A 17,771-nucleotide genomic window follows, 5' to 3' on the forward strand; every position below is an offset into this window, starting at 1 on the left:
AAGAAACATCAGACTTAATCTGCACTATAGACAAAATGAATCTTGTGATGGTTAATATTAGGTGTCAACTTGATTGGATTGAAGGATTTCTAGAAGGCTGATAAAGTATTGTTTCTGGGTATATCTGTGAGGGTGTTGTCAGAGAATATTGAGATTTGAGTTGATCAACTAGGAGAGAAAGACCCACCTTCAATGTAGGTGGGCACCATCCAATCAGTTGCCTGTAGTGCTAGAACAAGGTAGTCAGAAAAAGTTAGGATAACTTTGCTTGCTGGGTTTTCTTGCTTTCTTTTTTCTTCTCATGCTAGATGCTTCTTTCTGCTTCTCCTACCCTTGAACATGAGACTCCAGGTTCTCCGGACTTTGAACTCTTGGGCTTGTGTCAGTGGCTTCCCTAAGATATCTCAAGCCTTTGGCTGCAGACTGAAGGTTGCTCTGCCACCTTTCCTGCTTTTAAGTCATTCAGATTTAGACTGAGCCATTACCAGCTTCTCTCTTTTTTAGCAGGCAGATGGCCTATTGTGGGGCTCTGCCTTGTAATTTAGTGAGTCAGTTTTCTCAATACACACCCTTGTGAAACAGAATCATTGTCTGCAGTAAATACCTGAGGTTCGTTGTCTCATACCAAGGGAATCAAGGATGCAGACACACACAAGTAGTAAGTTTAGGAGTGGAGGTTTATCAGGCAAAAGAAAGAGAAAGGAGAACAGCTCTCTCTCCTGCGAGAGAGAGTGGTACCCTCACAGTAATTCCAGCCCACAGCAGAGTGAACCAGATTTTATACACAAGCTTGAAGAGGTGGTGGCTGATTTACATAGGGCCCAAAGATTGGTTGGACCAGGTGTGACATTTACAAAATGTGTGAGGAAACTGGCTGTCCCCATCCTAATCTTATTATGCGAATGGGGTCTTTGTTTGGCTATTGCCATGTTACCTGCTCCTTACTGTACACGTGGCTAGCAAAGAGTAGGGATGATGGAGCCACCATGTTGGACATGCCTATCCCCAGTTATTGGCACAGCTGCCAGCATTCATCTGTGCAAGTTCCTAGCTTGCCTGTCTGTGTCTGCAGCTTGATTTTGTAGGCTGCTCTTTGTTAGAAAATAAATGATTTGGGGGATATTTTTATTAAAAGGAAAACCTTACCAAGGACTTCCTTACCCTCACTATCTGCCTTAATAATTTCTTCTTAACAACTATATAATTTCATATATACACATATGCTATTGGTTCTTTTCCTCTGGATAACCCTGAGTAATACAGATTTTGGTACCAGAAGTTGTTCTAGAGAAGCAGAATTTTAAGGATGGATTTCCTTAGTTCATTTTGGGGTTTCTTGAGAGGGCTGTCTAATGTGATTAGACTTACCAATGCTAAGGACTCTATTTTTAATAGTACCAAGAGCACTGATAGTCCTTGGTGTGCATTGTTTAGAGAGTTGTGAAAAATAAATGCATTTGATACTTCTAATTCACCACTCTTGAGTGGCAGGTTTAGTCACTCTATACATAATACCTTTGAACATTTGTGGAGAACCAGTAACTATAATGAAGTTCATTGGTTGCTCCTAAGTTTGCTGGACAAAGTGATGAAACAAAAGGATGAGCTCAGGGATCTATCTCCCAGCCGTAAAAGCATATGTTTAGCCTCAAAGCTTCTAAGGGTACCCTGGTGAGACTCTTATTTTTTTGGAGACAAAGGGCTGAAATTGCTGAAATTCAGACACAAGCTTGAGTGGCTGACCTAAAACAATAGGTGCATACTCAGCCTTGCCATATGTCCACTGTTTAAAGTGGCGGCTTTGATTGGGAAAAAAATGGGTCCCTGTAACTTGGAATAGATATGTGTGGGAGGACCCTGATGAAGCTGGGGACACTGAGCTTCTAAATTCTTATAGCCTTTTTTTTTTCCAGAGGAAATGGCCTCCTGCATTCCCCCTGTGATGGCAACTTTCCTCTGCCTCATACAGGCTGTTATCAGCCTTTTTACCTTTGTCTGAGGAGATTAACTTTGCATTGCATGAGCGAAGAACAATAGCCTCCCCTGAGGCAGTTGCTAGGCAACACAATGCTGACTCTCTTCAGGACCCATTCCCACCACCTCTGTAACTAGACTCAAGTTCCAGCAGCCCCATGGTGGTGAGGTACAGTGTGACCCATGAGAAGGTGTGCTACACTCCAAAAGAATGATCTGAGTTTTCTAATTTATATAAGCAGAAACCTACAGAATAGTTATGGAAATGGATATTAAGGGGCTGAGAGAATGGTGGTAAAAACATCAAATTGGATCAGGCTGAATTTATCGATATGGGCCCACTAACTAGAGATTCTGCATTTGACGTTGCAGTTTGGGGAGTTAAACAAGGTTCTAATAGTTTATTTGCTTGGTTAGCTGAAAATTGATCAAAAGATTGCCCACTTTGAGTGAAATGCAGATGCCTAATCTCCCTTGGTTTAATGTAGAGGAAAGGGTCCAAAGACTTAGAGAGATTGGAATGTTAGAGTAGATTTGTCACTTTAGACCTACTGTCCTAACCGAGAGGATCCCAAAGACATACACTTCACCAATACCTTGCAAAATAAATTTGTGAGGGGAGAACCAGAATTTTTGACATTTGTGACATTTTCTCTGTATGTCAGATCTTACAGTGTGAACCACAGTGACGTAACTGCAAAACTTAAATGCAATGGAAATAATTGGATCCCTAGGTAGCAGGGGCCAAATGGTGTCACTCCACTATCAAAGGCAAGGGGGGCATATTTATGATAATGAACAGCAGAGGCAAAGCAACAGTCAGAATAGTCTGACTCATATAGAGCTCTGGCATTGGCTAATTAATCATGGCCTTCCTAGAAGGAAAATTGATGGGAAGCCTACTGTGTTTTTACCTGAGTTGTGTAAGCAGAAAACTTTCAGGTCAAATGGACTAAAGTCTAATTTGAATTATAAAAACAGAATCACAGCCATTCTATCAATTTCCAGGCTTGAGCAGCTTACAGACCCAGAACACTTTCAGTGAAGGTGAGGACAGGTCTTCTTGAGAAAGTACCCCACTACACTACCACAAATTTATACTGTTAATCATTCTCCCATCCTTCCCCAAGAAGACTTCCATCCTTTTACCAGGGTCACTATACACTGGAGGAAAGGGGAATAAGAAGAACTTTCAAGTACTACTGGCCACTGGCTCTGAACTGACACTGATTTCAGGGGACTGAAAATATCATTATGGGTTATAGAAGTAACCCACAATTAGGGGCTGATGGAAGTCAGGTAACTAATGGAATTTTAGCTCAGGTCTGACTTATACTGGCTCCAGTAGATCCATGGACACACCCTGTGGGCATTTCCCCAGTGCCAAAATACATAATTGGAATAGAAATACTTAGCAGCTGGTGGAATCCCCACATTGGTTCTCTGACATGAGGGGTTAGAGTTACTGTGGTGGGAAAGACTAAAAGGAAGCCATTAGAGCTGCCTCTACCTGGAAAAATAGTAAATCAAAAACAATATTGCATTCCTGAAGGGATTGCATATATTAGTGCCACTACCAAGGACTTGAAAGATGCAGGAGTGGTAATCCCCACTACATCCCTGTTCAAATCTCCTATTTGGCCTATGCAGAAGACAGATGGATCTTTGAGAATAGCAGGGAATTATGGTAAGTTTAACCAAGTGGTGACTCAAATTGCAGTTGCTCTACCAGATGTGGCTTCATTGCTTGAGCCAATTAACATATTTCCTGGTACCTGATATGCAGTTACTGATTTGGCAAATGACTTTCTCGCCATCCCTGTCCCTAAGTCCCACAAGAAGCAATTTGCCTTTAGCTGACAAGGCCAGCAATATACCTTCACAGTACTCCCTCAGGGGTATATCAACTCTCCACCCATATGTCATAAGTTTCTTCACTGAGATCTTGATCACTTTTCCCTTCTACAAGGTATTGCATTAGTCCATTACATTGATGACATCATGGACCCAATGGACCCAGTGAGTGAGAAGCAGAAACCACTCTGAACTTATTGGTGTGACATTTCCATGTCAAGGGATGGAAAACAAATTCAGCTAAAATTTAGGGGACTTCAAGCTCAGTAAAACTTCTAAGGGTTCAGTGGTGTGGGGCCTGTTGAGATATTCCTTCTACGGCAAAAAATAAGTTGTTGGATTTGGCCCCTCCTAAAATCATGATAAAAGCACAATGCCTAGTGGGCCTATTTGTATTTTGGAGGCACCACATTCTTCATTTAGGTGTGTTACTCTGGCCCATTTTTTGAGAAGGCTGATAGTTTTGAGTGGGGCCTAAAATAGAAGAAGGCTCAGCAACAGGTCCAGTCTGCTGTGCAAGCTGCTCTGCCACTTGAGCCATATGACCCAGCAGATCCAACAGTGTTTGAGATGTCAGTGACAGATAACAATGCTGTTGGGAGCCTTTGACAGGCCCCCATAGGTGAATCACAGAAGTGGCCTCTAGAATTTTGTAGTAAGGCTCTACCATCTTCTGCAGATAACTACTCTCCTTTAGAGAGATACCTCTTGGCCTGCTACTGGGCCTTGGTAGAAATTGATGTTTGACTATGGATTATTAAAATGTCATTTGACCTAAATTGCCTATAATGACCTGGGTGCTTTCCAATCCATCTAGCCATAAAGTTGGGTGTACAAAGCAACATTCAACAATCAAATGGAAGTAGAATATATTTAATTGGGCTTGAGCAGGTTCTGAAGGCACAAGCAAGCTACATGAGGAAGTGGTTAAAATGCCCATGGTCTTCATTCCTGCCACTCTGCCTTCTCTCTCCCAGCTTGCACCTTTGGCCTCATGGGGAGTTTCCTATGATTAGTTGATAGAAGAAGAGAAGACTAGAACCTGATTTACAGATGGTTCTGCATGACATGCAGACACCACCTGAAAGTAAACAGCTGCGGCACTACAACCCCTTTCAGGGGTGTCCCTGAAGGACAGTGGTGAAGGGAAATTTTCCCAGTTAACAAAACTTAGAGCACTGCACCTGGTTGTGCACTTTAGTTGAAGTAGAAATGGCCTAATGTGTGACAGTACACTGATTCATGGGCGGTAGCCAATGGTTTGGCTGGATGATCAGAGACTTGGAAAGAATGTAATTGGAAAATTAGGCACAAAGACATTTGGGGAAAAGGTATGTGTATGGACCTGTCTGAGTAGTCAAAAACTGTGAAGGTGTCTCATGTGAATGCTCACCAAAGGGCAACCTCAGAAGAGGAGGATTTTAATAATCAAACGGATAAAATGGCCCATTCTGTGGCCACCACTCAGCTTCTTTCTCCAGCCACCTCTGCCATCACCCAATGGGCTCATAAATAAAGTGGCCATGGTGGCAGGGATGGAGGTTATGTGTGGACTCAGTAACATGGACTTTTACTTACAAAGGCTGACCTTTCTAATGCCACCACTGGACACCACTGCGTGTCCTATCCAACAACATCAGAGACCAATACTGAACACTTGATATGGGACCATTTCTCAGGGTGGTCAACCACCTACGTGTTGGCAGCTAGGTTACATTGGAACTCTTTCATTATAGAAGAAGCAGTTGTTTGTCCTTACTGGAATAGACACTTACTTAGAATATAAATTTGCCTTTCCTGCATACAATACTTCCACCAATACTATCATCAGTGGACTCACGGAATCCCTCAGCTACTGCGATGACATTCCACATGGCATTACCTCTGACCAAGGAACTCATTTCACAGAAAAAGAAGTGTGGCAGTTGGCTCATGCTTACGGCATTCACTGGTCTTATCATCTCCCCATTATTCTGAAGCAGCTGGCTTGAAAGAATGGTGTAATGGTCTTTTGAAGTCACAATTACAATGCCAACCAAGTGACAATACTTTGCAGAGTTGGGACAGAGTTCTCCAGAAGGTTATGTATGTTTTGAATCAGCATCTGATATATGGTACTGTTTCTCCCACAGCCAGAATTAGGATACCAAGAATCAAGGGGTGGAAGTGGAAGTGGCACCACTCACCATTACTCCTAGTTGACCTGCTGGCAAAATGTTTGCTTCCTGTTCCTGCAACATTATGTTCTGCTGGCCTAGAGGTCTTAGTTCCAGGAGACACAACAATGATTTCATTGAACTATAAGTTAAGACTGTCATGTGACCACTTTGGGCTCCTCTTGTCTTTAAGTCAACAGGCTATTAAAGGAGTTACAGTGTTGGCTGGGGTGATTGACCCAAACTATCAAGAAGAAATCAGACTACTACTCTGCAATGGAGGTAAAGAAGAGAACATCTAGAATAAAAGAGAACCCTTAGGGTATCTGTTAGTATTACCATACCCTGTGATTAAGATCAACGGGAAACTACAACAACCCAATCCAGTCAGGACTACAAATGACTCAGAGCCCCCAGGAATGAAAGTCTGGGTTACTCCACCAGATAAAAAGCCACCATCAGCCAAGGTGCTTGCTGAAGGCAAAGGAAATACAAAATGAGAAATAGAAGAAGGTAGTTATCAGTATCTGCTGTGACCATGTGACCAGTTACAGAAATGAGGACTATAATTGTCATCAGTATTTCCTCCTTATTTTGTTAAGAATATGTTTGTGCATATATATACCTCAACTAAGAAAATATTTTTATTTTATTCCTTTTTGTATTTCTTTATAATGTAACATAAGACTTACTGACCTCATACCAGCATTTAAATGTTGGTAATTTTATGTAATAGCATTCAAGTTAAGAATTGGTGCATTTTTAATTATATAAAGGATAGTTGTACTATGTTAGGCACAAATATGACCTTATTATTATCTTCATTTGGAGAGTAAGTATGATTTAAGGAGATCTGTATGGATGCCAAGTTGACAAGGGGTGGACTTGTGATGGTTAATATTAACTGTCAACTTGATTGGATTGAGGGTTGTTTAGATGGCTGGTAAAGCATTGATTCTGTGTGTGCCTGTGAGTGTGTTGCCAGAGGAGATTGATATTTGAGTTGGTGTCCTGAGAGAGGAAGATACATCTTCAATGTAGTTGGGAACAATTTGCACAATTTGGTGCAGATAAAACAAGGCAGACTGAAAAAGGTAGAATAACTTTGCTTGCTGGATCTTCTGAACTTTTTCTTCTTTTCATGGTGAATGGTTGCTTCCGCTCCTTCCCTTGGACATCAGACTCCAGGTTCTCTGGACTTTGGACTCTGGGACTTGCACCTGTGGCTTCCCCAGGGCTTTTGAGCCTTTGGCCACAGCCTGAAGGCTGCACTGTTAGCTTTCTTAGTTTTAAGGCTTCTGGACTTGAACTGAGCCATTACTGTGCTCTCTGTTTCCCAGCTTGCAGATGGCCTGTAGTGAGACTTTGCCTTGTAATTTAGTAAGCTAATTCTCCCTAATAAACTCCCTTATGTATCCTATTGGTTCTATCTCTCTGTAAAACCCTGACTAATACAGATCTAATAGATATTTACAAAAGAACATTTTATCCAACAGCTACAGAATACACAATCTTCTCGTCTTCACAAGGATTATCCTCAAGGATAGGCCATACGTTAGGTCACAAAATAAGTCTCAAAACATTTACAAAAATTGAAATAATACCAAGCATCTTCTTTGACCACAATGAAATAAAACTACAAATTAATAACAAGAGGAATTTTGGAAGTCATACAAATACATGACAATTAAGGCCGGGTGAGGTGGCTCACGCCTGTAATCCCAGCACTTTGGGAGGCCTAGGCGGGTGGATCACAAGGTCAGGAGATTGAGACCATCCTGGCTAACATGGTGAAACCCCATCTCTACTAAAAATACAAAAAAAAATTAGCTGGGCATGGTGGCAGGTACCTGTAGTCCCAGCTACTCGGGAGGCTGAAGCATGAGAATGGCGTGAACCTGGGAGGTGGAGCTTTCAGTAAGCTGAGATCACGCTGCTGCACTCCATCCTGGGAAACAGAGCGAGACTCTGTCTCAAAGAAAAAAAAAAAGAAAATTAAACGACATACTCTTGAATGACCAATGGGTCAATGAAGAAAAAAAAATAAAAAATTTATTAAAACAAATGAAAATGGAAACACAATATATCAAAACCTATGGGATACACAAAAAGCTGTACTCAGAGGGAAATAAATAAATATAAGTGCCTACATAAAAAAACCCTCAAATAAACAATCTAACAAAGTACTTTAAAGAACTAAAAAAGCAAGTGCAAAACAAACCCAAAATTGGTAGAAGGAAAGAAATAATAAATATCAGAGCAGAAATAAATGAAACAAAGAATACAAAGATCAATGAGACAAAAAATGGTTTTTTGAAATAAAACAAAACTGGCAAAATTTTAGCCAGACTAAGAAAAAAACAAAGATCCGAATAAATGAAATCAGAAATAAAAAAGGAGACATTGCAACTGATACCATAGAAATTCAAAGGATTATTCATTGCTACTATGAACAATCATATGCCAATAAATCAGATAATCTAGAAGAAACTGACAAATTCCTAGATACATACAACCTACCCAGATTGAACCGCGAAAAAATACAAAACCTGCACAAACCAATAATGAGTAACAAAATCAAAGCCATAATAAAAAGAATCCTAGTAACGAAAAGCCCAGTATCTGATGGCTTCCCTGCTAATTTATACTACGCATATAAAGAAGAGCTAGTATCAATCATATTCAAACCATTCTGAAAAACAGAGGTGAAGAAAATCTTCCAAATTGATTCTATGTGGCCAGTACTGCTCTGATACAAAAACCAGTCAAAGATACATCAACAAACAAGCAAACAAATAGAAAACTGCAGGGCAAAATCACTGATAGTTATTGATGCAAAAATTCTCAACAAAACACTAGCAAACTAAATTCAACAATATATTGAAAAAATAATTCCTCATGACCAAGTGAGATTTATCCCTGGGATACAAGGATGATAAACATACACAACCAGTCAATGTGATAAACCCCATACAAACAGAATGATGGACAAAAACTCTGATAATTTCAATTGATTCTGAAAAAGAATTTGATAAAAATTCAACATCACTATATGATAAAAACCCTCAGAAGTCTGGGTATAGAAAGAACATATATCAACATAACAAAAGTCCTATTTTTCAGACCCACAGCTAGTACCACTCAGAATGAGGAAAAACTGAAAGCCTTTCCTGTAAGATCTACTGTATGATAAGGACACGCACTGTCACCACTGTTATACAACACTATGTTGGAAATTTTAACTAGGACAATCAGACAAGAGAAAGAAATGGAAGCCATTCAAATTGGAAAAGAAAAAGTCAAATTATCTTTGTTTGCAGATGATATATTCTTATATTTTGAAAAACCTAAAAACTGTACCAGTAAACTATAAGAACTGAAAACAAATTCAGTAAAGTTGCAGAATACAACAACATACAAAATTAGTAGCATTTCTACATGCCAACAGTGAACAATGTGAAAAAGAAATTTTAAAATGTCCCTCTTATAATACCTAAACATGAAATTAAATACCTAGGAATTAAATTGACCAAATAAGTGAAAAACCCCTACAATGAAAACTATAAAACACTGATAAAATAAATGGAAGAGGAACAAAAATAAAAATAAAGACATATCTCATGATAATGAATTAAAAGAATCAGTATTGTTAAAATGTCCATACTACCCAAAGCAATCTGCAGAGTCAATGCAATCCATATCAAAGTACCAATGACATCTTTGCAGAAATAGAAAAAGCAACTCTAAAATTTATATGAAACTACAAAAGACCCAGAATGGCCACAGCTATTCTAAGCAAAAAGAACAAAACCAGAGGAATCACATTACCTGACTTCAAATTCTTATTTATTTATTTATTTATTTATTTTTTATTATTATACTTTAGGTTTTAGGGTACATGTGCACAATGTGCAGGTTTGTTACATATGTATCCATGTGCCATGTTGTTTTGCTGTGCCCATTAACTCATCATTTAGCATTAGGTATATCTCCTAATGCTGTCCCTCCCCCCTTTCCCCCACCCCACAACAGTCCCCGGTGTGTGATGTTCCCCTTCCTGTGTCCATGAGTTCACATTGTTCAATTCCCACCTATGAGTGAGAACATGCGGTGTTTGGTTTTTTGTCCTTGCGATAGTTTACTGAGAATGATGTTTCCCAGTTTCATCCACGTCCCTACAAAGGACATAAACTCATCATTTTTTATGGCTGCATAGTATTCCATGGTGTATATGTGCCACATTTTCTTAATCCAGTCTATCATTGTTGGACATTTGAGTTGGTTCCAACTCTTTGCTATTGTGAATAGTGCCGCAATAAACATACATGTGCATGTGTCTTTATAGCAGCATGATTTATAGTCCATTGGGTATATACCCAGTAATGGGATGGCTGGGTCAAATGGTATTTCTAGTTCTAGACCCCTGAGGAATTGCCACACTGACTTCCATCAGAGTGTACAGGCAACCTACAGAATGGGAGAAAATTTTTGCAACCTACTCATCTGACAAAGGGCTAATATCCAGAATCTACAATGAACTCAAACAAATTTACAAGAAAAAAAAAAACAACCCCATCAAAAAGTGGGCGAAGGACATGAACAGACACTTCTCAAAAGAAGACATTTATGCAGCCAAAAAACACATGAAAAAATGCTCATCATCACTGGCCATCAGAGAAATGCAAATCGAAACCACAGTGAGATACCATCTCACACCAGTTAGAATGGCCATCATTAAAAAGTCAGGAAACAACAGGTGCTGGAGAGGATGTGGAGAAATAGGAACACTTTTACACTGTTGGTGGGACTGTAAACTAGTTCAACTGACTTCATATTATACTACAAGGATAATGTAATCAAAACACCATGATCCTGACATAAAAACAAACACATAGACAAATGAAATAGAACAGAGAACACAGAAACACATCCACACACTGACAGAGTAGTCATTTTTGACAAAGATGCCAAGATCGCACACTGGGGAATAAGTACTTTTAATAAATGATGCTGGGAAAACTGAACATCCATGTGTAGAAAAATGAAACTAGATCACTCTCTCTTGCCATTTACAAAAGACAAACCAAAATGGATTAAACACTTAAATACTAGACCTTGAGCTATGAAACTACTAAAGAAAACACCAGGGAAACTCTCCAGGACATTGGCCTGGGCAAAGATTTCCTGAGTAATACCCCACAAGCACAGGCAACCAAGGCAAACATGGACAAATGGGACCACATTAAGTAAGAAAGATTCTGCACAACAAAGCAAACATTCAACAAACAGAAGAGGCAACCCAAAGAATCAGAGAAAATATTTGCAAACTACCCATCTGATGAGAGATTAATAACTATAACACATAAGGAGTGCAAACAATTCTATTGAAAAAAATCTAATATTCTGATCAAAAATGGGCAAAAGATTTGAACAGACATTTCTCATTAAGAAGACATATAAACGGCAAACAGGCATATGAAAAGGTGCTCAACATCATTGATCATCAGAGTAATTTAAATAAAAACTATAATGAGATATCATCTTACCTCATTTAAAATGGCTTATTTCCAAAAGACAGGCAGTAACAGATGTTGGTGAGGATGTGGTGAAAAGAGAATACTTGTACAATATTGATGGGAATGTAAATTCATAGGACCACTGTGGAGAACAGTTTGGAGATACCTCAAACAACTAAAAATACAGCTACAATATGGTCCAGCAATCCCATCCCTGAGTATATATCCAAAACAAAATAAATCAGTATATGAAAGAGATATCTGCCCTCCCACGTTTGTGTCAGCATCATTCACAATACACAAGATTTAGAAGCAAGCTACGTGTCCCTCAACAGATGAATGGGTAAAGAAAATATGATACACATAGATACTGAAGTACTATCAGTCACAAAATAATGAGATCCTGTCATTTTCAACAACATTGATGTAATTGAAGATTCTTATGTTGAGAGAAATAAGCCAGGCACAGAAAGACAAGCATCACATGCTCTCACTTATTTGTGGGATTTACAAATCAAAATAACTGAATTTATGGTGATAGTGAGTAGAAGGATGGTGACCACAAGCTGGCAAGTGTAGTGGGGGTGTGGTGATGTGGGGATGTTTAATAGGTACTATACAGCTAGGTAGAAAGAGTGAATAAGACCTAGTGTTTGATAGCACAACAGGGTGACTATACTCAATAATAACTTAATTGTACATTTTGAAATAATTTAGAGAGTGTAATTGGATTGTTTGTAATACAAAAGATAAATGCCTAAGGGGATAAATATCCCACTTTCCATGATGTGATGATTATGTATTGTACACTTGTGTGAAACCATCTCATGTACACCATAAATATATACACCTACTACGTTTTCACATAAATTAAAAATAAAAATTTAATACAAGAAAATATATTTTTAAATTTTAGTATTATAATCCACCAGTCATTTTGATTTTGTCTTAATGAGGGAATAGATCAGATTAGACAGCAGGGAAATTTGGGTATCCCAATGATACACATTTTATAAATATCATTTTTTGTCAGATTCTCTAAAGCTCATATTTATCTTATGTTATAAAGTTATATTAATTGCTAACATACATAAGGGTATAAATTTTAAATCCACCTTCAATACTACTTGTAGCTTTACTATACCAAGGTTATGTGTAAGAATGTAATTAATTAGAAACTATCAGTGTTACTATAGAGCTTTCAATCTATTCTCTGGGTGCATATCTAGCTATACAACAAACTACATTGTGTAAGGGCAATGTAAAGGTTCAAAAATGTATGGTAATTCAAATAATAAAGATAGATAGAGATCCACTTTAGATTAGTAAAATGAGACATAATAAAATTATAGCAGAAGACAAATGTGCAGAGTAGGTGACTTCAAACACCCACCCCTCCACATCAACATTTAAAAAAAAGGTAGAAACAGAACCAACAGTATCAAAACTCTGAAAACAATCAAATATTTACACCCAAGCAAATGCTACATCAAGGAAAAGCTGGCTTAAAAATGATTGGAAAGTCTGGGTGCCGTGGCTCATGCCTGCAATCCCGGCACTTTGGGAGGCCGAGGCAGGTGGATCACGAGGTCAGGAGATTGAGACCATCCTGGCTAACAAGGTGAAATCCTGTCTCTACTAAATACACAAAAAATTAGCTGGGCGTGGTGGCACGCGCCTGTAGTGCCATCTACTCGGGAGGCTGAGGTAGGATAATGGCATGAACCCGGGAGGTGGAGCTTGCAGTGAGCCGAGATGATGCCACTGCACTCCTGCCTGGGAGACAAGAGTGAGACTCTGTCTAAAAAAAAAAAGAAATAAAAATAAAAATAAAATAATAATAAAAAGATAGGAAAGCTTTGTGGCAGTTTTACATCCCCTTGTATTAATGGCTTCACAGATCATCAGTTGTTTTGAAGATAGCTGCCCATGTTCTGGGTGTGGGACCCTGGTCTGAGGTTCTGGAGAGAGCATAGCAAACTGTTCACAATTTATTATGTTTGTCTTCTCTAACCTGTTAAGAAACTACTTGAAATTCTAATGCAAGATACTTTTCTCTGTTTCACCTAGTATGAACACCCTTAGGGTAGAAAAGCAGTAGTTATTTCATAAAAACATTGTAAGGTTAATAAAAAACTTAACAATGATCAGGAGCAGAAGATTATAGTTGAGTTATATAACAGACCACGTAAAGCTTGGAAGGCAAAGTTGTGGAGTTTCTTTGGAATATCAGGGCATTCAAAAGCACTTGTGTATACTAGTGATTTTAAAATTCTGTACCTCTATTGGGACAGGATGTATTGCCAGAAAATAAAAAAAATTTTAAAAACTAAGTTTTTATAATTAGCTGATCTCTATGTTCAATGCAAGCAGGAAATGAAACATAAAGCGTAAGTATAAATCATTTGGACAGGTGCTAAAGAGTATCTCAAAACAGAGCCAATTGTCAAAAACTGGGAGAGGTATGTATTATTTTGTTTTGTTGTTTTCCTCCTGGTATTTAAAAAAATCTTTATCAAGAAAGTAGTTGAACACAAGCTAAAGAAATCAAGACTTCAGTAGAAACTTCAAAAACCACATACAACATGGATTATAATCTTTACAAAAATAGTTTGGAGAAGTCACTAAATAGACAACTGCACACTACAGCAATAAAGCATAGCAAATTCTAGGGGACAGGAAGAATCATTTGTCTTTAATATGTTCAAAGACCTAAATAAAACCAATGCACAAGAAGTAAAACAAAGAATAAAACAACATATTCACAAAATAAGAATACCAATAAGGAGAAATAAATTTAAAAAGCAAACAAAAGTTCTGTAGTTGAACATACTAACGTTAAAGTGAAAATTTTACTATAGAGATTCTACTGCATGTTACAACAAGCAGAAGGAAGAATAAATGTACTTCAGATAACATAACTGAAATAATTCAGCCTGAAGAACAGAAAGTAAAACAGAATGAAGAAAAGTGAACAGAGACTAAGGGACCAGTGAGCTGCCTTCAAATTGAACGATATACTCATATGGGAGGTCCAGAAGAAAAAGAGACTGAGAAAAGGGTGAAAAAAAATTTGACTAAATAATGACAAAAAAAAAACTTCAGAAACTTGATAATAGACAAAAATTTACACATCAAAGAGGCTCAACAGCCTCCAAGCTTCATGAACTCAAAGAGATCCACCTCAAAATACATTATAGATCAAACAAAAGACAAAAACAGAAAATCTTGAAAGCAACAAGAGAAAAGTGCTCATTGGGTACAAGAAATTCTTGAAATAATTTATGGCTGACTTCTCATAAAAAACCATGGAGGACAGAAGGAAGTAGGATGACATATTTAAAGTAATAAGGTAAAAATACTAACAACAAAGAATTCTATATATGGTCAAAATAAAGATGAGTTTAAGATACTTGCACATAGTCAAAATGTGACAGAGACTGTTTTATTAATGGATGTGCTCTACAAGAAATGTTTAAGGAAGTCATTTGGTCATTTGAGCCAGTAGCAGCTTTGCAACTTGCTGGACAGAGCTCTGAGGGACAACTGAAAGCCTCTCTGCCACTGTCTCTGCAGCAGATCTGCCCCTGCTACCCCTGGACTAACAAAGGAGCAAAGATGCTAAGTGCCTTATCCACACCTCCACAAAAACTGCAGTCGACCCAAGGAGAGGAGGCCAGTCCATCTTCCCATATATCCCACCACCCACCCATTCGTCACCAGATAGGGAACCCCTGTCTTGGGACCACAGTGCAGACCATCCATTCTAAGATGATTGCACTGAGAAATTGATGATGTGCATGTCTCTGAGGTGGAGCCCCCAGGAGACAAGCAAAAACCTTTGGCTACAATCATTACTGGATTTCCTTCTTCTGCCATCCCCATGTTCAGAAAGAAACATAAACTGGGAGATCACCCCAGAGCTCCAGTGGGCAGGCCGGGAGTCACAATATACAGCCAACACCCAAAGGGGAGAAACACCCACACTTTCAGGACATTGAGAGGAAACATTGCTGCAACTGTGAAAAAGCACCGGAGAGCCACACAACTGAGCAAGAGTCAACCAACTGACCAATATGCCCAAGTGCAAATTACTGGATCACACCCCAAAGCTTCAACACCAAAAAAACCTCACTAACATACCCCCCTCTGAAACCAAAAACAAGAAGTTAGCCTCAAATAAAGACCCTGCACAATGTATCAGCCCTGTGAAAACATTCAGTAGTCTATTGACTGTACTCAGTCTGCACTGCAGTTAAAGAAACACCCACATGCAGAGATGTGACTCAATTCAAGAACTCCAGTAACTTAAATGGCCAGAGTGTTGTACATCCGCCAAATGATTGCATCAGTTCTCTATCAAGAGTTCTGAGCCAGGCTGAGCTGGCTGAAATGACAGAAATAGAATTCAGAATAGGGATGTAAAAGGATCATCAAGATTCAGGAGAATGGCAAAACCCAATCGGAAAAAACTAAGAATTACTATAAAATGATACAGGAGCTGAAGGATGAAATAGTTAGCATTAAAAAAAAAACCTAATGGATCTCACAGAGCAGAATAACCACATACAAGAATTTCACAATGTGATCACAAATATTAACAACAAAATAAATCAAGCAACGAAAAGAGCCTCAGAACTAGAAGATTGGCTCTCTGAAATAAGACAGTCAGACAAAAATAAAGAAGAAAAGAATAAAACAAAACAATCCCTCAAGAAGTATGAAATTATGTAAAGAGGCCAAATCTGTGAATCATTGGCACCCCTGAAAGGGAAAGGGAGATAGCAAACAACTTGGAAAACACAATCAGGACATCATCCATGAAAAGTTCTCCACCCTTGCTAGAGAGGCCAATAGTCAAATTTAGAAAATACAGAAAACTCCTGCAAGATTCTACACAAGACAATCATCCCCAAGACACATAATCATCAGATTTTCCAAGGTTTAAATGAAAATTAAAAAAAAAGAACATTAAAGGCAGCTGGAGACAAGGGGCAGTTCACCTTCAGAGGGAACCCCATCAGGCTACAGTGGACCTCTCAGCTGAAACTCTACAAAGCAGAAGAGATTAGAGGCCTTTCTAAGTGAAGGATAAATAAGATCCCTTACAGATAAGCAAATCTCTTTTGTGTGAACCTCAATGAGGCTAGAGGTTTCATTATCTTTAGCAAATTTATGCAGAAACATAAAACCAAATACTGCATGTTTGCCCTTATAAGTGTGAGTTGAATAATGAGAACTCATGAACACTAAGAAGAGAACAACAGACACTGCAGTCTATTTAATGGCAGAGGGTGGGAGAAGAAACAGGAGCAGAAAAAAATTGAGTACTAGGTTTATTACATGATTGATTAATCTGTACAACAAACTCCCATGACATGTATTTACGTATATAATAAACCTTCATGTGTACCCCCAAACCTAAAATAAAAGTTTAAAAAGGACATCACAAGGAAAGAAACATACAGAATATTATTTCTTATAGATGTGGATGCTAAAATCCTCAACAAAACACTAGCAAGCTAAATTCAACAGCATACTATTAATATAAGTATTATACATTAGTGCCAAGTGGAATTTACTCCAGAAATGCAAGGATGGTTCAACATAAAAATCAATCAATGTTGTATTCCACATTAATTTAAAAAAAATGGAAAGGGAACCTACATGTCCATCTCAATTGATGTAAAAAGAGTATTTGACAATTACCAACACTCAAGATGAAGGCACTAAGAAAATTTATAATAAGAATGCCAATCAAACCATTGATGACATATTACTTCATATATAGTAGAATGGACCTAATGTTAAACAAACAAAAACAGAAAACAAAAAATATTGATAAGAATGTGGAGAAACTGGAACTCTTGTAGATTTCCGGTGTACATGCACAATGGTTCAGCTGTTATAGAAAAAAGTCTGACAGTTCCTCAAAAAGTGAAACAGAATTACCATGTGACTTGGCATCTACAAGCATAGGTATACACATGAAATAATTAAAGACAATTACTGCAACAATTAAATGTAAGTGCATATTCTTAGCAACACAATTTACAACAGTCAAAAGGTGAAGACAGTTCAAATGTTCATAAAATGATGAATATATAAACAAATCATGGTACACAACAATGGAATATTATTCAACTGTAAAAAGGCATGGAATACTAATATATGCTACAATATAGATGAAGCTCTAAAACATTGTCTTATTTGAAAGAAGAAAGACACAAAATATCACATAATATACAATTTTATTAATATAGAATATTGA

Source organism: Symphalangus syndactylus, chromosome 2 (genome assembly GCF_028878055.3).
Source record: "Symphalangus syndactylus isolate Jambi chromosome 2, NHGRI_mSymSyn1-v2.1_pri, whole genome shotgun sequence".
Taxonomy (NCBI): Eukaryota; Metazoa; Chordata; class Mammalia; order Primates; family Hylobatidae; genus Symphalangus; species Symphalangus syndactylus.